This window comes from Hyperolius riggenbachi, unplaced genomic scaffold, assembly GCF_040937935.1.
Source record: "Hyperolius riggenbachi isolate aHypRig1 unplaced genomic scaffold, aHypRig1.pri scaffold_142, whole genome shotgun sequence".
NCBI classification, from domain to species: domain Eukaryota; kingdom Metazoa; phylum Chordata; class Amphibia; order Anura; family Hyperoliidae; genus Hyperolius; species Hyperolius riggenbachi.
In genome coordinates, this window is record NW_027152356.1 from 461910 (window position 1) to 486022 (window position 24113).

A 24113-nucleotide genomic window follows, 5' to 3' on the forward strand; every position below is an offset into this window, starting at 1 on the left:
GCGCAGTACGCTCCTGGTGACATCAGCGGGATCGAGGACACGGCAACGTAGGCGCAGTGGTTTTCAGACTTTGAAGTCTGAAATTCCAGAAGTGAACTGGAGGCGGGGCCGGAGCATTGGTGAGTGGCTGTGCGGGCACAGGATGTCTGCGGGGGACCATTAGAAGCCCCGGGGAAGTTCAACTCATTTTCCCCCAACCCCCTACAGTATCCCTTTAAACCTCCATATTCTCATTTTAGGTTTCCTATCCTTGGATACAGACCAACCAGCAAGCTCATGGTGAACCAGAACTCATTGGAGTGTGTAAGGGGCTACAATGGTCCAAAAAGCCTCCTTACTAAAATGCTATGGAAAGTTTGCTTTCTTAAAACAGAAAGTATTTGTGATAAGTCAGGTTGGAGTGAGCTCCGATATGTCTCCCAGTGCATCATTGCTGAATATATGTAAATTAACCATTGTTGTACCTTGAAGCTAAATACACCTCCAGATCCGCTGGAATGCAGTGATGTGTCAGCTTGTTATTTGTACAGAGCCATGATATTCCAACATGCATACGGACTGTTTGATCCTCATCAGTGCATGGCATGGATTAATGTGGCTCTATGGAGTAGGACTTGAAACACCCAGAGATACAGACTAACCAGCTAGCTCATGGTGAACCAGAACTCATTGGAGTGTGTGAGGGGCTACAATGGTCCAAAAAGCCCTCTTACTAAAATGCTATGGGGAATAAAAGTTTACTTTCTTAAAACAGAAAGTTTTTCTATCCTTGGATGAAACAAAAAAAATCTGAGAAGCCTTTGAGCTTCTATATACACATTTATTTAGATGATTAATACTATTGATACATAGGGTTTACTTACTCTGTCCAGTGACTGTGACCGTATCTTGTACTCTCTTCTCCTCAGCCTTATTGAAAATGTAGTTACAGAACTTTTTACACTGATATGTAAACTGGACATTGAGGTTGTTCTCAGGTATGTCTTCCAGTCTTTTAAGATCTTCTGTATCAGATGATGGAAAACCAAACACAAAACATTTTCGGCATCCAAAATACATCCGGAGACTTTCCCTGAGTTTATTGAACTTCTCTTCTTTCTTTGTATTTGCGGCTTTGTAAATAAAATAAAAAATGCAGAAATAATATTCACCGTGATTTTGTTTTTTCGTTATTTGGTAAACTGGTATTTACAGTTTCAGGCCTGGGCCACACTGGCACAAAAAAAAATGGACCGTTAGCAGAATGGAACAGATCCCAACGGATGGCAGTGGATACAGTGTTAACCTATAGACTTGTTCACATTGGTCCATTCGAACAGGTCTTTGCTAATGAAAGCATCGTAGATGGAAAACTGATGCCTTTAAAAACTGATCCATTCAGTTTTTACACAAATCAGTTTTCCATCCATGCCAGTGTGAACCAAGCCTCATAAGTGTGTTCTCAAAAAAGAGTTTTCCATGGATTTTGGCCTAATTACTCATATAGTAAAACAGCAGCACATAGCAGATAAAAGAACACTTAGAGCAATGTGTTCTGAAAGGTTCTGGGATAGTAAACCCTGGGGCAATAATTTCAGTACTGATTTGGGTAAGTACATTTGGCCTGGGCACTATATGTATGGAGTTTGTGTGTTCTCCATGTTAGCATGATTTTTCTCTGAGCCCTCTGGTTTCTTCCCACATCCGAAAACATTCAGATCATTTAATAGGTTTCCCTAAACAATTGACCTTAAAGGGGTTCTGTGGCCCTTAAAAAAAAAAGTGTCACTTACTTGGGGCTTCTACCAGCCCCCTGCAGCTATCAAGTCCCACGCCGTCACTGAAGCCCCCTCCGTTCATCACCGCCAGTGACCTGCTAATTATTTGTCTAACTAGACGAATAGCACTGCGACTGCACACGCAATTAGAGGAAGCTTACAGAGGCGGGGAGGGAAGAGACGCAAGCAGGGAGCCGCGATATAGAGGAGGCGGGGGAGCGGTGGTGACAGACAGCATTCAGGTAAACAGTCAGCTAGCGACAAGCTGCATGTCTCTAGCATGAATTTTTTTTATGGGGGACAGCAGAGCGCAGGGGGGGAGCCGGGGGACACTGTACAGACACAGAGGCTGTGCGTTGTATGCAAAACAAGCCTCTGTGTCCTAATAGGATTTTTTCAAACCCACCTCAGGTTCTCTTTAAGTTTAGAATTCTGTCATTATTTTAAGGATTAAAACCTTAACTTTAGAATCACTCCTTACCTTAAGGGCATAATCCTTAGGTTAAAGTTTGCTTGTGGTAAAATACTTAGTGAATAGTAATACTAAATGCCTTATCACCATAGTGATATCAGTAAAAACAGCACAGAATCGTTATTAACCTCCTTGCTGGTTATCCCGAGCTCAGCTCGGGGTAACCTGTGCAGGAGGATTTCTCAGGCCCCGCTGGGCCGATTTGCATAATTTTTTTTCCTACACGCAGCTAGCACTTTGCTAGCTGCGTGTAGTACGCGATCGCCGCCGCTCTCCGCCGATTCGCCGCTACCCACCGCACCGAGTCGCCCCCCCGCCCCAGACCCCTGCGCAGCCTGGCCAATCAGTGCCAGGCAGCGCTGAGGGGTGGATCGGGATTCCCTATGACGTCCCGACGTCCATGACGTTGGTGACGTCATCCCGCCCTGTCGCCATGGCGACCGGGGAAGCCCTGCAGGAAATCCCGTTCTGAACGGGATTTCCTGCTTACTCTGATCGCCGAAGGCGATCGGAGTGGGTGGGGGGATGCCGCCGCTCGGCGGCTATCATGTAGCGAGCCCTGGGCTCGCTACATGATTTAAAAAAAAAAAAAAAAGTGCTGCGCTGCCTCCTTGCCGGGGAGAATTAGACCGGCAAGGAGGTTAAAGAAAGAAGATGAGCTTAGTGAATTGTGGCCAATAGCTCTCCTGATATCACATGCCAAGGGATAATGACTTCATGAAGAAGATACAGTGAAACAACTTACGAGAAAATACCCATGCATCATGACTACAGTACAATCACTGAAATAATGGTTATTCCATAATACATACATGTTTTGAGCATCAAAGCACTTTCCATATACTCATCCTCTGACACTGGCTTTCCGTCAATCTCCAGCTTCAGGTGGAAATCTCTTACAGCCCAAATAAACATGGGGAAATGTCGGCTAAATTCTCCCTTCTCATCTTTATTGTTCTTTGATTTCACTTTAATTAACTGAGTGATTTCCTCTGTAAATCTGTTACATTCTAATAAGGAGATACAACATTTAGATTCAGATTGTGTGCTCCACTGTAGGACAATTAGTGGTGTGCATTGGTCAATGTACTCAGCCAAAGTCTTGTGGACACAGGTATGTGTCATAAAGAGTGAAAAAGAAACATAAAACAAACTTAAAGAGACACAGAGACAAACTTAACTACAGCTCTGATATCTACCCGGGGCTTCCGTCCGCCCCATAAACACGTCTGAGTCCCACGCCGTCCACCCGCGGTCTGCCGTTCAGCCGCGGTGAGCTCCGTTACAAGCCTCAGTTCCGTCAAACGATGCTACATGTCGTACTACAATGCCGTCAAACTTGCTACAGTCAGTCATTGGGTGACTGGGGTTAAAATTCACTAAAGGCGTTAGAGCCAGAAACAGCCAATCAGATTTCTTTGGTGCATAAACTGCTTCCATCCACACATTTTTGATGCCAGGAACCTGAAAGCTCACAAACTTGGTTATTGAGTGACTGGGTGTCAAGGTTACAAAAAGTGGGTGCAGACAAAAAAAATTTCACTGGGAAAATATAACCTTAAATCAAATACAAAACACCCAATACTGCAATCAAGCGACAATCCCAGAAAGCTCAAATTATGATAAACAATTAGAATAAACGGTTATACATCAGATTGTCCTTATCCAGGCTTAAGCTGATGGAGTGCTACTCCTTAGTGTGTGTCTTCACTCATAAAAAGTCTCTCGTTATTACAGGTAGGTGCTCAGATAAAGTTCATACAGTGGTCGCACTTCACCAACATAAGCATATGGGGTTCCCCCCCTTAAAGGGAACTAGAGAGGAAAGAAAAAAAAAAAAAAAAGGAAAACGTTTTTATACATACCTGGGGCTTCTTCCAGCCCCATAAGAAGCCTGGATCGCTCGCACGCCGCCATCCTCCGCTTCCTGGATCGGCGGTACCGGGTCCCGTCACTTCCGGCGGACACGGCCAATTGTCCGCATCACAGGGGCTCCCTCCATACCCGTACGCATGCGGCTGCGCAGTAGGCAGCCTCATGCGTATGTATATGGAGGGAGCCCCATGTGATGCGAACAATGGGCCGCGTCTGCCGGCCGACTGGCGGCCATGACGGGACCCGGTACCGGCGGATCCAGGCAGCAAAGGACTGCAGCGTGGGAGCCATCCGTGTGTATGGGGGTGCAGGAAGCCCCAGGTATGTATAGAATCTTTTTCCTGGGGCCTCTGGTTCCCTTTAAGGCATAGACTGACTCACCAGATGGTGCGGCCTTCCGGGCCCGTATAAGCGTACGAGGTATTGGCCACCTCGCAGCCTCACTGGCACTCTTTGGTCCCGGTTTTCTTATAGCTGTTAGTAAAAAATATGCTCCACATCGCGTAAAAGCGTATAAAAAAATGTATTTCTAAAAAGATCCACTGTATCAAACAGTACATGTATGCTGTCCCTTTAAGGCACAGCTAATAGTAAAGTAAAAACTGCCTAAGCAGTCTGCTCGTTTCAACAGTTGCTCATACCAATTGATAAGAGAAGCTATGGGCACAAGCACTCATCCATAAGCCTGTCACAAGATATAAAGACAGTTACTCTCCTGTGCAGGCCTCTGTCACTAGCACAAAAATGATAGACCATAAAAATCATAAAAATCAGCAACATGCGCTTCTCCAGCCGCATCTGGCCAACAATACACATGTAGAAGCGTCACTCCTTGGCTCCGCCCAACGTTTTGTTGCCTTAGCAACTCATCAGGGGCTAAAATATAAACTGCAGCCATTCTTACACTGTTAATGGCAGGGTTCTCAAATGTTGCACAGTTGGTCACTGGGTGACTGAGATTAATATTCAGGGAAATGGGAAATGTTGATGTTTAAGGGTAATATTTAAACTGCTGCCATTTTTATACTGTTAATTGCAGACGACTCAAACATGGCATAGTCAGTCACTGGGTAACTGGGCGTTCAAATTCTGGAAAGGGGGGCGAAGGCGCAAACAGTCAATCAAATTTGTTTAATTTCTATGTGAATATACAAATTATTGATACCACAATGGTGAGTAGTACTACGATACCCATCCCACAGCTCTGCACGGCGATTGAGTGGCAGTGGCGGCGGGGGGCACTCGGGCAGACAGAGAGATCGGGAGTGTTGGGGGGCAGTTCCGAGCACTTTGTTCTTTTGCCTATATACTAACTGTATATGGGGGGGGTGGGTCTGACTATACTAGCTATATACAGTGGGGAATCTGACTATATATATTAGCTCTATACAGGGATGATCTTGCTATATACAGGGGGGGGGGGATCTGCCTATATATACTAGTTATATACTGGGGGGGGATCTGACTATATACTAGCTATATACGAGGGGGGGGGGATATATACTAGTTATATACAGGGGGGAATCTGACTATATACTAGCTATATACAGGGGGAATCTGACTATATACTAGCTATATACAGGGATGATCTTGCTGTATACAGGGGGGATCTGGCTATATATACTAGCTATATACAGGGGGGGAGGGATCTGACTATATACTAGCTATATACAGGGGGGAATCTGACCATATATATATTAGCTATATACAGGGATGATCTTGCTATATACAGGGGGGATCTGGCTATATATACTAGCTATATACAGGGGGGGATCTGGCTATATATACTAGCTATATACAGGGGGGGATCTGACTATATACTAGCTATATACAGGGGGGGATCTGACTATATACTAGCTATATACGGGGTAGGGGGGAATCTGACTATATACTAGCTCTATACAGGGGGGAATCTGACTATATATACTAGCTATATACAGGGTTGATCGTGCTATATACAGGGGGATCTGGCTATGTATACTAGTTATATACAGGGGGGAATCTGACTATATACTAGCTATATACAGTGGGCAATCTGACTATATATATTAGCTATATACAGGGATGAAATTGCTATATACAGGGGGGATCTGGCTATATATATATATATATATATATATATATATATATATATATATATATATATATTAGCTATATACGGGGGGAATCTGACTATATACTAGCTATATACAGGGGGCGATTCTGACTATATACCAGCTATATACAGGGGGGGGGGGGGGATTCGGCTATATATAGTAGCTATATACAGGGAGGATCTGACTATATACTAGCTATATAAAGGGGGGGGGGGGATCTGACTATATACTAGCTATATACAGGGGGGGGATCTGACTTTATACTAGTTATATACAGGGGGGAATCTGACTATATATACTAGCTATATACAGGGATGATCTTGCTATATACAGGGGGGATCTGGCTATATATACTATTATACTACTGTGATCTCCCCTGACCCCTCCCAGCCAAACAGACGCTACTTCAAACTTCTCCCATTGGGTCGCCGCTACAGGACTATACCATGCAAAACCACCAGACGGAAGAACACCTTCTTCCCCCAAGCGGTTCGGCTGCTGAACTCTAACCTCCCCGTCAGGCCCGCCTTCTGGCGTGCCCTAGCGGGGCCTTTCAGACAGTTCTCGCCGCTGCTGCCTTGGCTCTCGCTGCCCAGGGCAGTATGGGGGGCCACCATCATCATCATTATTATTATTATTATTATTGGACTGTTCCTGCACAGCAGGAAGAACACTAACTGACAACCGGGGTCTGTCACAAATGAGGGTCAGACCTATACATTTACTGTAATTACTGTTATTCCAACTGTTTGTGTTGTGCGTCTTGTCTTCCTATACTATGCCCATGCCATGTGTACTACAGATAATTCCGAGTATAGCTCTGCTGTACTTGGCGAAATAAATGATTCTGATTCTGATTCTAATACTACCTATATACAGGGGGGATCTGGCTATATATACTAGCTATATACAGGGGAGATCTGACTATATACTAGCTATATACGGGAGGGATCTAACTATTTACTAGCTATATACAGGGGGGAATCTGACTATATACTAGCTATATACAGGGGGGAATCTGACTATATACACTAGCTATATACAGGGATGATCTTGCTATATACAGGGGGGATCTGGCTATATATACTAGCTATATACAGGGGGGATCTGACTATATACTAGCTATATACGGGGGGGGGATCTAACTATTTACTAGCTATATACAGGGGGGAATCTGACTATATACTAGCTATATACGGGGGGGGGGGATCTAACTATTTACTAGCTATATACAGGGGGGGAATCTGACTATATACTAGCTATATACAGGGGGGAATCTGACTATATATACTAGCTATATACAGGGTTGATCTTGCTATATACAGAGGGATCTGGCTATATATACTAGCTTTATACAGGGGGGGGGGGGGAATCTGACTATATACTAGCTATATACAGTGGGGAAGCTGACTATATAAATATTAGCTATATACAGGGTTGAAATTGCTATATACAGGGGGGATCTGGCTATATATAATAGCTATATAAGGGGGGGGCGGATCAGACTATATACTAGCTATATACAGGGGGGGGGGTCTGACTATATACTACCTTTATACGGGGGGTGGGGGATATGACTATATACTAGTTATATACAGGGGAGAATCTGACTATATACTAGCTATATACAGGGGGGAATCTGACTATATATACTAGCCATATACAGGGATGATCTTGCTTTATACAAGGGGATCTGGCTATATATACAGTACTAGCTATATACAGGGGGGGGGGGGGATTCGGCTATATATACTAGCTATATACAGGGGGGGGGATCTGACTGTATACTAGCTATATACAGGGGGGAATCTGACTATATATACTAGCTATATACAGGGATGATCTTGCTATATACAGGGGGGATCTGGCTATATATACTATTATACTACTGTGATCTCCCCTGACCCCTCCCAGCCAGACAGACGCTACTTCAAACTTCTCCCATTGGGTCGCCGCTACAGGACTATACCATGCAAAACCACCAGACGGAAGAACACCTTCTTCCCCCAAGCGGTTCGGCTGCTGAACTCCAACCTCCCCATCAGGCCCGCCTTCTGGCGTGCCCTAGCGGGGCCTTTCAGACAGTTCTCGCCGCTGCTGCCTTGGCTCTCGCTGCCCAGGGCAGTATGGGGGGCCACCATCATCATCATTATTATTATTATTATTATTGGACTGTTCCTGCACAGCAGGAAGAACACTAACTGACAACCGGGGTCTGTCACAAATGAGGGTCAGACCTATACCATTACTGTAATTACTGTTATTCCAACTGTTTGTGTTGTGCGTCTTGTCTTCCTATACTATGCCCATGCCATGTGTACCACAGATAATTCCGAGTATAGCTCTGCTGTACTTGGCGAAATAAATGATTCTGATTCTGATTCTAATACTACCTATATACAGGGGGGATCTGGCTATATATACTAGCTATATACAGGGGAGATCTGACTATATACTAGATATATATACGGGGGAGGATCTAACTATTTACTAGCTATATACAGGGGGGAATCTGACTATATACTAGCTATATACATGGGGGAATCTGACTATATACACTAGCTATCAGGGCCGGTGCCACCATAGAGGCAAAGGAGGCAGCTGCCCCAGGGCCCCAGAGCTTGTATGGGCCCCCACTGGCTACAAGAGTAAAAAAAAAAATCAAATTGACCTTATAGTTTTTGAGAAAATCGAAAAAAAAATACACATTTAAAAACTAGCCAATTGTAATGGTTAATAGCAAATCCACCTTAAATGCTAGAAACCCTGAATTTGCAGGATATGTTAAGGAGATCATTGGGAATAAGAGGAAAAAACAATTTTTCAAAAAGACCTTATAGTTTTTGAGAAAATCGATTTTAAAGTTTAGAAGGAAAAAAAGTATACTTTTAAATGCGGTAAATGTCACTTTTAGTACCTAACGGTAGTGTAATTTTACATGTATCAAAAGAAAGAGCAATACATTTCCTGATGGGGTTTCCAGGGGGTCCATACGCAGCCGCAGCGCTTTGGCCAGGGATCGCTATACAGCCGCAATATGGCTGTATGAAGATCCCTGGCATTTTTTTCCTATTTTCCCAATTTTTTTTTTATGTTTAGAGTGTGGGAATTTTTTTTTTAAATTATGTGGGGTCCCCCCTCCTGAAACTTTTTAACCCCTTGTCCCCCATGCAGGCTGGGGTAGCCAGAATGTGGAGCTCCGACCGATTGGGGCTTCACACCCTGACTATACCAGCTGCAAAAAAGGTCCCTTAAAGGATACCACAACTGACATGTGGCATAATGAGATAGACATGGGTATGTACAGTGCCTAGCACACAAATAACTATGCTGTGTTCCTTTTTTTCTTTCTCTGCCTGAAAGAGGTAAATATCAGGTATGTAAGTGGCTGACTCAGTCCTGACTCAGACAGGAAGTGACTACAGTGTGACCTTCACTGATAAGAAATTCCAACTATAATACACTTTCCTAGAAGAAAATGGCTTCTGAGAGCAAGAAAGAGATAAAAAAGGGGGAAATTCTTATCAGTGAGGGTCACACTGTAGTCACTTCCTGTCTGAGTCAGGACTGAGTCAGCCATTTACATACCTGATATTTACCTCTTTCAGGCAGAGAAAGAAAAAAAGGAACACAGCATAGTTATTTGTGTGCTAGGCACTGTACATACCCATGTCTATCTCATTATGCCACATGTCAGTTGTGGTATCCTTTAATGCAGATTTTTGCTTCGGGGTATCTGTTGAGGGGGGGCCCCCCAGGTTTATTTTGCCCTGGGGCCCCATTGTTGCTTAAACCGGCCCTGCTAGCTATATACAGGGATGATCTTGCTATATACAGGGGGGATCTGGCTATATATACTGGCTATATACAGGGGGGATCTGACTATATACTAGCTATATTGCACCACAGTCGATAGGCACCCTGGTGAGGGTATCCGTGTGCTAGGCTGATATGGCGCTGTGGTCCAGCAGCTCCTAAGACATCGGTTGAAGAGATCAGCAGCACCACGTGGATGTATTCAAGCTCTTTATTGCATAAAGATAGCGCCCAGGGACAGCGACAGACGCTGTTTCGGAGACAAGCTCCTTTCTCAAGCTGTATAGGCTCACTCAAAAGAGATAGCAAACATAAAGGCATTTATATACAGTTTCAATAGGGTCACATGGACCAATCAGATAACATCACAATACAAAAAAGCATAGCTGTGGTTTCCCATCAGGTCCTCCTGACTTGGTAAGTGCTGATTGGCCATTGGGGCTATGGCACTTTTCAAATCATGCTGTGATAACGGCTGCTGATTTACATATCTGTTTCCCATCAGGTCCTCTCATTATGCTTTGCCCTGTGATTGGATACTTATGCTTTTTTGTATTGTGATGTTATCTGATTGGTCCATGTGACCCTATTGAAACTGTATATAAATGCCTTTATGTTTGCTATCTCTTTTGAGTGAGCCTATACAGCTTGAGAAAGGAGCTTGTCTCCGAAACAGCGTCTGTCGCTGTCCCTGGGCGCTATCTTTATGCAATAAAGAGCTTGAATACATCCACGTGGTGCTGCTGATCTCTTCAACCGATATATACTAGCTATATATGGGAGGGGGATCTAACTATTTACTAGCTATATACAGGGGGGGGAATCTGACTATATACTAGCTATATACAGGGGGGAATCTGACTATATATACTAGCTATATACAGGGCTGATCTTGCTATATACAGAGGGATCTGGCTATATATACTAGCTTTATACAGGGGGGGGGGGGATCTGACTATATACTAGCTATATACAGTGGGGAAGCTGACTGTATATATATTAGCTATATACAGGGTTGAAATTGCTATATACAGGGGGTATCTGGCTATATATAATAGCGATATACAGGGGGGGCGGTTCAGACTATATACTAGCTATATACAGGGGGGGGGGATCTGACTATATACTACCTTTATACGGGGGGGGGGAATATGACTATATACTAGTTATATACAGGGGAGAATCTGACTATATACTAGCTATATACAGGGGGGAATCTGACTATATATACTAGCCATATACAGGGGGGGCAGTTCAGACTATATACTAGCTATATACGGGGGGGGGATCTGAGTGACATACAGGGGAGAATCTGACTATATACTAGCTATATACAGGGGGGAATCTAGGTGGGCGGAGCTCTACCCGGCAGAGTGGCTACGTGCTTAGAGACGTCATCTCCTGAGGCCGCACTAAGTCTACCCGCTATTCATCCGCAGTATCGGCGCGCCTGGCGCGGCGTGTTGTGAACAATACGGAATTGTATCATTATACCGGCAACCCGAAGGGACACTGGGACCACCATGCGCATGGCCCCAAATCTATGGTGACACTCTTGAGGAGTGAGCGGTGATTGGCGGCATACAGAAGGGACCTCTTCACGGGTGAGATCCATCCATATCTGTTAATGCATTATGCGTAATGTTATGACGCGACAAGCTATCCGGAAAATCCTTTGATGGTTTCAAGTGGGATTTGTCAATTGCATATGGATCTTTCTATCCTTAGGAATAAGCAAAAGGAAGGAAAAGGAAGAGGGGGGGGGCCTGATAATTGAGACATTGTGGCAGATTGGAAGGTGTATGTATGCGCGGGCGAAAGTGTGTGTATTTATAGTCATATAGGCCTGGATCCATGACTAATTACCACTTAGCTTGCTAGCACTATACCACTCATGCATGATTTATGCTCCGCATTGTTCCTCGGTTTTTAATGTGGGGAGGGTTTCTTTATCTAATTGAGGGTCTTATTTAGGGGATTGTGCCTTGCTTTATATCATGTTGTAATAAATGGATTTTGTATATTGGTATGAATTATGGTGGCCTTATAACCTTTATTTCCATAATTATGCACTACTAATGTTCAGGTTGGCCCCACCCTGTATTGCATTGGGTATATTCACCAATTTGTGAGACACCATTATGTCCTTTTATTCTTGAATATACAGGGGGGAATCTGACTATATATACTAGCTATATACAGGGCTGATCTTGCTATATACAGAGGGATCTGGCTATATATACTAGCTTTATACAGGGGGGGGAGAATCTGACTATATACTAGCTATATACAGTGGGGAAGCTGACTATATATATATATTAGCTATATACAGGGTTGAAATTGCTATACACAGGAGGGATCTGGCTATATATAATAGCTATATACAGGGGGGGGGGGGCGGTTCAGACTATATACTAGCTATATACAGTGGGGGGGGGGGATCTGAGTGACATACAGGGGAGAATCTGACTATATACTAGCTATATAAAGGGGGGAATCTGACTATATATACTAGCTATATACAGAGATGATCTTGCTTTATACAGGGGGATCTGGCTATATATACAGTACTAGCTATATACGGGGGGGGGGGATCTGGCTATATATACTAGCTATATACAGGGGGGAATCTGACTATATACTAGCTATATACAGGGGGGAATCTGACTGTATACTAGCTATATACAGGGGGGATCTGACTATATACTAGCTTTATACGGGGGGGGATCTGACTATATACTAGCTATATACAGGGGGGAATCTGACTATATATACTAGCTATATACAGGGTTGATTTTGCTATATACAGGGGGGATCTGGCTATATATACTAGTTATTTACAGGGGGGATCGGACTATATACTAGCTATATACGGGGGGAGGGGAAGGGGGATCTGAGTATATACTAGCTATATACAGGGGGGAATCTGACTATATATACTACCTATATACAGGGTTGCTCTTGCTATATACAGGGGAGATCTGGCTATATATACTAGTTATTTACAGGGGGGATCTGACTATATACTAGCCATATACAGGGGGGGGGGGGGGTCTGACTATATACTAGCTATATACAGAGGGGAATCTGACTATATACTGGCTATATGCAGGAGGGAATCTGACGATATATACTAGCTAATAACTATATACAGGGTTGATTTTGCTTTATAAAGGGGGAATCTGACTATATATACTACCTATATACAGGGTTGCTCTTGCTATATACAGGGGAGATCTGGCTATATATACTAGTTATTTACAGGGGGGGATCTGACTATATACTAGCCATATACAGGGGGGGGGGGGGGTCTGACTATATACTAGCTATATACAGAGGGGAATCTGACTATATACTGGCTATATGCAGGAGGGAATCTGACGATATATACTAGCTAATAACTATATACAGGGTTGATTTTGCTTTATAAAGGGGGAATCTGGCTATATATACTAGCTATATACAGGGGGGAATCTGACTATATACTAGCTATATACAGGGGGAAATCTGACTGTATACTAGCTATATACAGTGGGGAATCTGACTGTATACTAGCTATATACAGGGGGAATCTGACTATATACTAGCTATATACAGGGGGGAATCTGACTGTATACTAGCTATATACAGGGGGGAATCTGACTGTATACTAGCTATATACAGGGGGGAATCTGACTATATATACTAGCGATATACAGGGTTGATCTTGCTATATATGGGGGGATCTGGCTATATATACTAGTTATATACAGGGGGGGGGGGGGAATGTGACTATATACTAGCTATATACAGGGGGGAATCTGACTATATACTAGCTACAGTGGCTTGCAAAAGTATTCGGCCCCCTTGAAGTTTTCCACATTTTGTCGCATTACTGCCACAAACATGAATCAATTTTATTGGAATTCCACGTGAAAGACCTATACAAAGTGGTGTACATGTGAGAAGTGGAACGAAAATCATACAGGATTCCAAACATTTTTTACAAATCAATAACTGCAAAGTGGGGTGTGCGTAATTATTCAGCCCCCTTTGGTCTGAGTGCAGTCAGTTGTCCATAGACATTGCCTGATGAGTGCTAATGACTAAATAGAGTGCATCTGTGTTTAATCTAATGTCAGTACAAATACAGCTGCTCTGTGAGGGCCTAAGAGGTTGCATAAGAGAATCTTGGGAGCAACAACACCATGAAGTCCAAAGAACACACCAGACAGGTCAGGGATAAAGTTATTGAGAAATTTAAAGCAGGCTTAGGCTACAAAAAGATTTCCAAAGCCTTGAACTTCCCACAGAGCACTGTTCAAGCAATAATTCAGAAATGGAAGGAATATGGCACAACTGTAAACCTACCAAGACAAGTCCGTCCACCTAAACTCGCAGGCTGAACAAGGAGAGCACTGATCAGAAATGCAGTCAAGAGGCCCATGGTGACTCTGGACAAGCTGCAGAGATCTACAGCTCAGGTGGGGGAATCTGTCCATAGGACAACTATTAGTCGTGCACTGCACAAAGTTGGCTCTTATGGAAGAGTGACAAGAAGAAAGCCATTGTTAACAGAAAAGCATAAGAAGTCCCGTTTGCAGTTTGCCACAAGCCATGTGGGGAACACAGCAAACATGTGGAAAAAGGTGCTCTGGTTGGATGAGACCAAAATGGAACTTTTGGCCAAAATGCAAAACGCTATGTGTGGCAGAAAACTAACACTGCACATCACTCGGAACACACCATCCCCACTGTCAAATATCGTGGTGGCAGCATCATGCTCTGGGGTTGCTTCTCTTCAGCAGGGACAGGGAAGCTGGTCAAAGTTGATGGGAAGATGGATGGAGCCAAATACAGGGCAATCTTGGAAGAAAACCTCTTGGAGTCTGCAAAAGACTTGAGACTGGGGTGGAGGTTCACCTTCCAGGAGGACAACGACCCTAAACATAAAGCCAGGGCAACAATGGAATGGTTTAAAACAAAACATATCCATGTGTTAGAATGGCCCAGTCAAAGTCCAGATCTAAATCCAATTGAGAGTCTGTGGCAAGATCTAAAACTGCTGTTCACAAAGGCTGTCCATCTAATCTGACTGAGCTGGAGCTGCTTTGCAAAGAAGAATGGGCAAGGATTTCAGTCTCTAGATGTGCAAAGCTGGTAGAGACATACCCTAAAAGACTAGCAGCTGTAATTGCAGCAAAAGGTGGTTCTACAAAATATTGACTCAGGGGGCCGAATAATTACGCACACCCCACTTTGCAGTTATTGATTTGTAAAAAAAATGTTTGGAATAATGTATGATTTTCGTTCCACTTCTTACATGTACACCACTTTGTATTGGTCTTTCACCTGGAATTCCAATAAGATTGATTCATATTTGTGGCAGTAATGTGACAAAATGTGGAAAACTTCAAGGGGGCCGAATACTTTTGCAAGCCATATTGGGGACACTTAAAGGGGCACTACAGCGAAAAACTGTAAAAAATTTAAAATAGGTGCAAACATATACAAATAAGAAGTACATTTTTTCCAAAGTAAAATGAGCCATAAATTACTTTTCTCCTATGCTGCTGCTATTTACAGTAGGTTGTAGAAATCTGACAGAAGTGACAGGTTTTGGACTAGTCCATCTCTTTATAGGGGATTCTAGGGATATATTTATTTTCAAAAGCACTTAATGAATGGCAGTTGCTCTGTCCAACTGCCAAAGAACTGTGTAGGGAGCAGGGAAGCTGGCCAGCATCATTGTTTAAATCCTTTTTAGGGAATATCTTTATAAAGAATAAAAGCCTTGCTGAGAATCCCCTATGAAGAGATAGACTAGTCCAAAACCTGTCACTTCTGTCAGATTTCTACTTCCTACTGTAAGTGACAGCAACATAGGAGAAAAGTAATTTATGGCTCATTTTACTCTGGAAGAAACATACTTCTTATTTGTATATGTTTGCACATATTTTACATTTTACAATTTTTCGCTGTAGTGCCCCTTTTATACCTGTCTTAGCTAAAGTCTTAATCACAGAAATGCACTTACCATGTGGTAGAGGTAGGTCTAATTATGTGAGGTAAAAGGCATGCAAACACGCAACTTATTTCCCTTCAGAATTCAAGAGTGAGGTATTTTACCACTAAATACTGCATATTTTTTGTCTAAAATTACCACATAAATTACCTCATGAAATTACATGAGGTAAAACTTAACTTAAACTACCAGAATTCAAAAGTTGATCTTCCTCATGAGGTAAATCAAATTCCATGAGGTAATTATCAACTAAACGCTACCAGAATTGAGCCCAATGTGCAGTTTCTAATCTCCTGCTCAGCAGTGATTATGTATGATGTTTCCTTGTAATCTGTTGTAAAAGGATACTTTAATTTTTCCAGAGCATCCTGATCAATGGTGTTTGTGCTGTTGTATACCAGAACGCTGCTTAGTAAGATAGCCAAACAGAAAAGCCAACTGTCATTTTTATCATCCCCCTGAAGGAATAAAAAAACACATTGCAAATTTACTGATATTGTAACTAAATATTTACAATACTCACAAAAAAAATAAAAAAATAAAATAAAATAAGGCTTCATAAACCCGGCAGAATATTTAAATAGACAAAGACAGGTGATGGGGGATAAGGGCCCAGATCAAACATATCAGTAAGGACTCCTTGCACTCACCTGGCAGTCACACAAACTACATGCATCCAGCAACCAGTACAAGTAGTCTGCACGTACGACTGGCTACAGACTTTATAAGATGGCAAGGGGTGTGCGTGTGTTGGCACGTTGCATTGTGGTTTTCATGTTTGCATGCTCAGAGAGCATGTTTGCAGTGGTGCTCACCGCCAGGTCGTGATCACGCTTACGCGTGGATTCACGACCATTTTAACGCATTCCGCCTCGGACACGCTAAGCCGTGAATAGATTTTCAACCACGAAAATCTGCTTCGGCTTCGCGTGAATGCGGACAGAAATCCGCATTCACGCTCGTGAAACCCGGCGCTGAAGTCGTGGTTAGCGGAAATGCGTCAAATTATGCGGAAGTGACACATTGCAGGCCAATCAGAGGGCCCCAGCCAGGCCCTAGCAACCAATCACAGGAGGGGAGCTATGCCCTCCCCTCCTGAATATAAAGCGGCGGCCATGATGGAAAAGCTCTGTCCTTGCTAGACTGTGGTGCTGAGAGGATTATCTCCAGGCCATTGTTGTTTGAGCAAGTGCATTTATTGTGTTAAAAACAAAGCGTTTTTTTTGCTAACACTGCTCTTATACTGTACACAGTTAGCTAGTCAGTGAGTGATTGCTGTAGTTAGTTGTAGTCAGTGTAGTGTAGTGGGAGTGTGGGAGTCTAGTGATTATTTAACTGTGTGTAGTGCAGGCAGGTTCAGTGCTGCAGTGTAGTCAGTGTAGTGGGAGTGGGGATTATCTGTGTGTAGTGCAGGCAGGCAGGTTAGTGCAGCTGCAGTGTTCACTTGTATATTCCAGTGACAGTTATACACTTGTACTATCTGCAGGCAGCCAGTCACACCGCTGGCGACGCCACTCTCTGCCAGCGCTGTTCATTCATTCTGTCAGTGACCTTGTGCCGTTCCCAGTGCCCACTGCTCGCTCGCTCGCTGGCATATAAGCATCTCATTACACAGTGTGACATCCTTGTACTGTGCCCAGTGCCCACTGCATCCTTCAGTGACCTAGTTGTATATCCAGTGCCCACTGCTGTGCCCACTGCATCCTTCAGTGACCTTGTACTGTGCCCACTGCATCCTTCAGTGACCTAGTTGTATATCCAGTGCCCACTGCTGTGCCCACTGCATCCTTCAGTGACCTTGTACTGTGCCCACTGCATCCTTCAGTGACCTAGTTGTATATCCAGTGCCCACTGCTGTGCCCACTGCATCCTTCAGTGACCTTGTACTGTGCCCACTGCATCCTTCAGTGACCTAGTTGTATATCCAGTGCCCACTGCTGTGCCCACTGCATTCTTCAGTGACCTTGTACTGTGCCCACTGCATCCAGTGATTCATTACTAGCAACATGTCTGGCAGGGTTTCGCGGGGTGAGAGGAAAGGGAGTTCAATTGCCTCAGCCACTTCTGGGACTGCTCCACGTCCAGGGAGAGGACGCCCAGCTGTACGTGGTCGTGATGCAGCAGAAAGGGGGGCAGCAAAGCCTGGGCCGAGTCAGCGGACGCCATTGTCCAAATATTTTAAAGTTTCTGGTCCCCGTGTGGTGGTTGAGCAAATGGAACCTGACGTACTCATGGACATCATGACTTCCTCCCAGACCTCTACTGTGAGCACCACTCCAAGCAGCAGCAGCAGCAGCAGCCAACGTCCCACGCTTGTTGTGACATCCACCCCAGCACCCACTGGTCAGCAGCCCTCCCAGGATGACAGCGTTCTGTCCCTCAGTCCGGCTTCTGGGAACCTGCTGATGCAAGAAGCTCAGGACTTACTGGGGACTGATGTAGCAGAGATTGAGATCGGGCCACAATCACAAGCGTTGTTGAGTTCTGGTGATGAAGAAGAGGGGTCTGTGTCTGGGGATGTAGGGACAGAAGAGGAGGCGGGGGAGTCAGAGGAAGAGCTGGATTATGATGATGCTGCTGATGATGACGACGTTGTGGACCCTAACTATGTGCAGCCTGCTGAGTCCGTGGAAGAATGGTCAGAGCAGGATGACGAGTCACCTCGGCCTAGGCAAGGATATCGCCATATGTCAGGCAGGGGCATCGGCAGCAGTGGGCGTGGAGGAAGTAGACAGGACACTGCTTCAGCCGGCACCACCACCATGCAACCCCCGGCAACTACTACCACACATTGTTCCGCTGCACCCTCTGCTAGTGGGGGCCGCAGTAAATTAAAGTCACCAGTGTGGGATTGCTTTGAGGAATGTACTGATGACAAAAGGTATGCGGTGTGCAGGTTATGCAGCAAAAGATTGAGCCGTGGGAAAAGTCTGAGCAAGATGGGTACCTCATCCCTCCAGGGCCACCTGAGAAGCCGCCACTGCCGCGAGTATGCGGACTTTAAGAGGAAGCAGGCACTGCTGGCAGGGGTTCCTGAGAGCAGAAGGCCCACCAGCGCAGCAGCATCATCCCTCCCTCAGGGTTGTGAATCCCCCACAGCAGCAGCAGCAGTAGTAGCACGCAAGTGCTCTTCCACCTCGGCTACTCAGGACACAGACATTGAGGCTGGCAGCCAGTGTTCGTCTCTCTCCTCTGTCTCCCCTGCATCCCAGCGTCGTCAGACCCTGCTGAGCGACACCTTTCAGGGTCTGACCAAGCCTCTGCCTCCAAGCCACAGGCGGATCCGCAAACTAAATGGCTTGCTGGCCCGGGCCATGGCATCACAGCTGCTTCCCTACTCCCTGGTGCAGGAGGGGAGCGCCATGCGGACGCTGCTCCAATTTGGCATCCCCGAGTGGCAAGTCCCCAGTCGCCACTATTTCAGTAGGAGCGCGATCCCAGCACTCCACAAGTTTGCGGTGGAAAACGTGGTCCGTTCCCTGGACTACTCTGTGGGCAAGCGGGTCCACGTGACCATGGACTCGTGGAGTAGCAGATTTGGGACAGGTCGCTACCTGTCCTTTACGGCCCACTGGGTGACACTGATGGAAGGGAGGGAGGACAAGAGCGCATCAGCCCAGCTAGTGGTGCCACCACGCGGGATCAGGGGGGATGCAGAAGGGTCCTGTCACGACACTCCCTCTGCACCCGGAAAGCAAGCCCGCCTCGGCAGCAGCAGCGCCAAGCCTCGGCACTGCCAAGCCCTTTTAAAATTGGTGACCCTGGGGAAGGAGAGGCTTACGGCCACCAACGTCCTGGCCGCCCTCAGGAAGCAGGAGCGGAGGTGGCTGACCCCCAGAGGCCTGGAAGTGGGGTATGTGGCAGCCGATAACGGGGCCAACCTGGTGGCAGCAGTGCAGCAGGGAAACCTCCAGCACATCCCCTGCTTGGCCCACGTGCTCAATCTTGTGGTGCAGCGCTTCTTGCGCACCTACCAGGGGATGAGCCTGCTGCTGCAGGATGCCCGGGCGGTGGTACGCTTTTTCCGCCTGTCAGCCACTGCCTCTGCACTCTTGTCCACCTTACAGCAGCAGTATGGAAGGCCACAACACCGGCTGATCATCAACATGCCAGTTCGCTGGAATTCGACTCTGGCCATGTTGGAGCGGCTGTGTCAGCACAGGCTGGCTCTTAGGGCCTACATGCTAGACCCAAGTGTCCCCAGCAACCAGCAAGTCCCCATGATTACTGCCACTCAGTGGACACTGATGCAGCAAGTATGCCTGGTGCTGAGTCCCTTCCTGGAGGCAACCAAGATGGTCAGTGAGGAGTGGGCCTCTGTGTGCCAGTGGGTGCACTTGGTTTGTCTACTGGAGCAGGCAATGGACAATTTAATTGAGTGTGGGGATGAAGCCCTGAGGCAGTTGGAAGAACAGGAGCAGATGGCAGCACAGTCCAGCTCAGAGGAGGGCTCACAGCAGGTAGTGGAAGAGTTGGAGGTCCCTAACCTGAATGAGGAGGAGGAGGAGGAGCAGAGTGCAGCAGGCGTTGTACGTGGATGGCGGTTTGAGGAGGACAACGACATGGCACAGGAAGAGGACAGGCATGCATTATGGGACAATGGCGAGGACGAGGAAGATCTTGCTGGCAGGGCCCACTTGTTTCCCATGGCTGTGCACATGTTGCGCTGCCTTCGCAGGGACCCCCGGGTGATCCAGATGCGTTCAAGGGAGGACATCTGGATTACCTTGATGCTTGATCCCCGTCTGAAGGGGAAGCTAGGAGACTTAATGACGCCATCCACCACCGAGCAACGCACAAGGGAGTTGAAGGAGGCCCTTGTGCGCAGACTACTGGAAGCATTCCCCCAGCCTTCCACCCCCACTGTAACTGCTCTGCCAAGCCAGCAAGAGGTGCCTGCCATTGCCACTAGCAGCACAACAACAACCACCAGCACCAGCAGCAGCAGCAGCAACTGGTGCCCCGGAGACCTGAAGAGCCTAAGCAAGAGCTTGTATGCAGTGCAGCAGCCCAGAACAGAGGTGCCCGCCACAGCATCCACCACCAACCAGCACAAGCAACGACTGACCACCATGGTGTCTGACTATATGGGGTCATCCAGCGGGCTCAATGACACCGACAGCCCCGTGGACCCCTTGGAGTACTGGGTCAAGAGACTGGACATCTGGAGCGAGCTTTCCCAGTACGCCCTGGAACTCCTATCCTGCCCTCCTTCCAGTGTCCTCTCAGAGAGATGCTTTAGTGCGGCCGGTGGCGTGGTCACAGAGAAGCGCTCTCGGCTCTCCCACGCCTCTGTGGACAAACTCACCTTCCTGAAAATCAACCAGGCTTGGGTGGAAGGTGAGTTCCTGGCCCCTATTGTTGGACACAGGGGGACATGAAGTGGCTGCTGCATGTGCTGTTGTTAACTATGCCTGCCTTTATAAAGACAGTTACTACCTGCCTAGTGCCTACCTTGGTTAATTTTTTGGTGTTATGGTACTACTACCAGTAAGTTGCCATGGTCCTCCTTCTGAGCTGCTGAACTGACCGCCCGCTTTGTCCTCCTGACTCAGTCGCTACTACACTCTGCGTTCACACTGCCCGGGTCACTGGGTGCATTTAATTTTTTGGCCAGCACTATGACGCTGTGCTGCTACTACTACCACCAGTATGTTGCCATGGTCCTTCTGTGCTGCTGCTGCTGAACTGACCGCCCGCATTGTCCTCCTCCTCCTGACTCAGTCGCTTCCACCAATGTACCCTGTCTGCGTTATCACTGCCCGGGTCACCGGGTGCATTTAATTTTTTGGCCAGCACTATGATGCTGTGCTACTACTACTACCACCAGTATGTTGCCATGGTCCTTCTGTGCTGCTGCTGCTGAACTGACCGCCCGCATTGTCCTCGTCCTCCTGACTCACTCGCTTCCACCAATGTACTCTGTCTGCGTTATCACTGCCCGGGTCACCGGGTGCATTTAATTTTTTGGCCAGCACTATGACGCTGTGGTGCTGCTACTACTACCACCAGTATGTTGCCATGGTCCTTCTGTGCTGCTGCTGCTGAACTGACCGCCCGCATTGTCCTCCTCCTCCTGACTCAGTCGCTTCCACCAATGTACTCTGTCTGCGTTATCACTGCCCGGGTCACCGGGTGTTTAATTTTTTGGCCAGCACTATGACGCTGTGCTACTACTACTAACACCAGTATGTTGCCATGGTCCTTCTGTGCTGCTGCTGAACTGACCGCCCGCATTGTCCTCCTCCTCCTGACTCAGTCGCTTCCACCAATGTACTCTGTCTGCGTTATCACTGCCCGGGTCACCGGGTGCATTTAATTTTTTGGCCAGCACTATGATGCTGTGCTGCTACTACTACCACCAGTATGTTGCCATGGTCCTTCTGTGCTGCTGCTGCTGAACTGACCGCCCGCATTGTCCTCCTCCTCCTGACTCACTCGCTTCCACCAATGTACTCTGTCTGCGTTCACACTGCCCGGGTCATCGGGTGCATTTAATTTTTTGGCCAGCACTATGACGCTGTGCTGCTACTAGTACTACCAGTATGTTGCCGTGGTCCTTCTGTGCTGCTGAACTGACCGCCCGCATAGTCCTTCTCCTGACTCAGTCGCTACCACCACTGCACTCTGCGTTCACACTGCCCGTGTCCACTGACAACTCTGCTGCAATGTCATTGCTAATTGCTGCAAAAAAAAAAAAAAAAAAAAAATACAAAAACCTCTCTGGGGCCTTTTTGGCGTCAGCCACTCATCCTCCTCCAGCGGTACCTTCGCCGCCAAGTGCCATTGGAACTCGCCTTCACCTCTTTGATTGCTTAACGCGTATATCCCTTTTTAAAACCACGTATTACCAATTAATAGCCCCATTTACAGTGGTGATTTGTCTTTAAAAGCCATTAAAAAAAAAAAAAAAATTGGGGGGAATTTTTTATGTTGAAGTTATGTTGCCCCTTATCACCTCGATAATCCATGCAATTTGGGGGATTGTAGCATGTATGGGGGCTTTGTTATTAACGTTTAAAGAAAATCCGCCTCCGGGCGGGAATCCACGCGTGATTACGCCATTCACGGCAGAAAATCCGCGTGGTTGTGTGGACGCGGACGAAAATCCGCATGCGGCGGGGCCGAATGCGGATTTTTTTTTTGCAACCACGCGGATTGTTGAATTCGTGGATGAGGCACATCCGAGCATCCCTGCATGTTTGTGCATGTGCATGCACTGAATTTAATTTCCCTTGCCCATAAAAGTCCAAAGCAATCAGCCGTCAGTGATTGCTCTGGTCTCTTGACTTTTCACTTCCTAGTTATTGTCCTCCTGCTATGACCCCAGCCTGTGACTTTGATTTTGCCAGCTTTTTTATAAGTCCTGACCTTGGCCTGTGAACTTGACTCACCTAGTTATCCACCTACCCCAGCCTCGGCTTGTTATTTTGACTTGCCGAATAGCCCAGACCTCAGCCTGCCTTATCAACTCAGCATCCTCTTCAGGCTGTAGTACTACATATTGCAACTCTGTTCACCTCAGTCATTGGTGGGGCAAGCCCAGGGGTCATGACTTGGTGGTCACTAAGCAGCAAAGTAATAGGTTACCCACTAGGGTTGGTGGCCCATCATCCTTGCTCTGCTTAAAACCTGTGGCCAAACCCTGGAAAAGCTCATATCTACCACTTGTAACGGGGTTGACAAAGCCTGATTTTGAACCTTCCATAACACATACTGTATAGTCCCAATGATGGCCAACCTCTAAATCAAAATTTAAAAAAGGAACAATATTTTTAGGTATAGGCGAAAGTGGAATGCATGAGGCACAGCTAAGCACTCTGTTTCCTTTAATGGATAAATGTCGTATTTTAAGTTCTTACCTTCGCTACATCCCCCAGACCTTCTGTGTCCAAAAGGACTAACTTATGAGTGTTCCTTAATTGGATGAGGTATGCACCACATCCAGATGCCTTTAGTTTTAGCTTCTACAGCTGAGCCCAGGCCAAAACCTGTAGGTATGAAATAGATTAAGAAAAATACCTACTGGAAAATGCAGTAAAATGTTGTATAGCTTTAGACTAATTGACTACTTACCTTTTGTTCCCCCAGCC

The 24113-nt window shown here is 46.1% G+C and overlaps 1 pseudogene; it reads right to left on the bottom strand.

The window, feature by feature from the left end:
- The window catches only part of LOC137543655 (guanylate-binding protein 3-like), a 59912-nt pseudogene extending 35901 nt beyond the window's left edge, over positions 1–24011 (bottom strand).
- Positions 24012–24113: the final 102 nt, after the last annotated feature.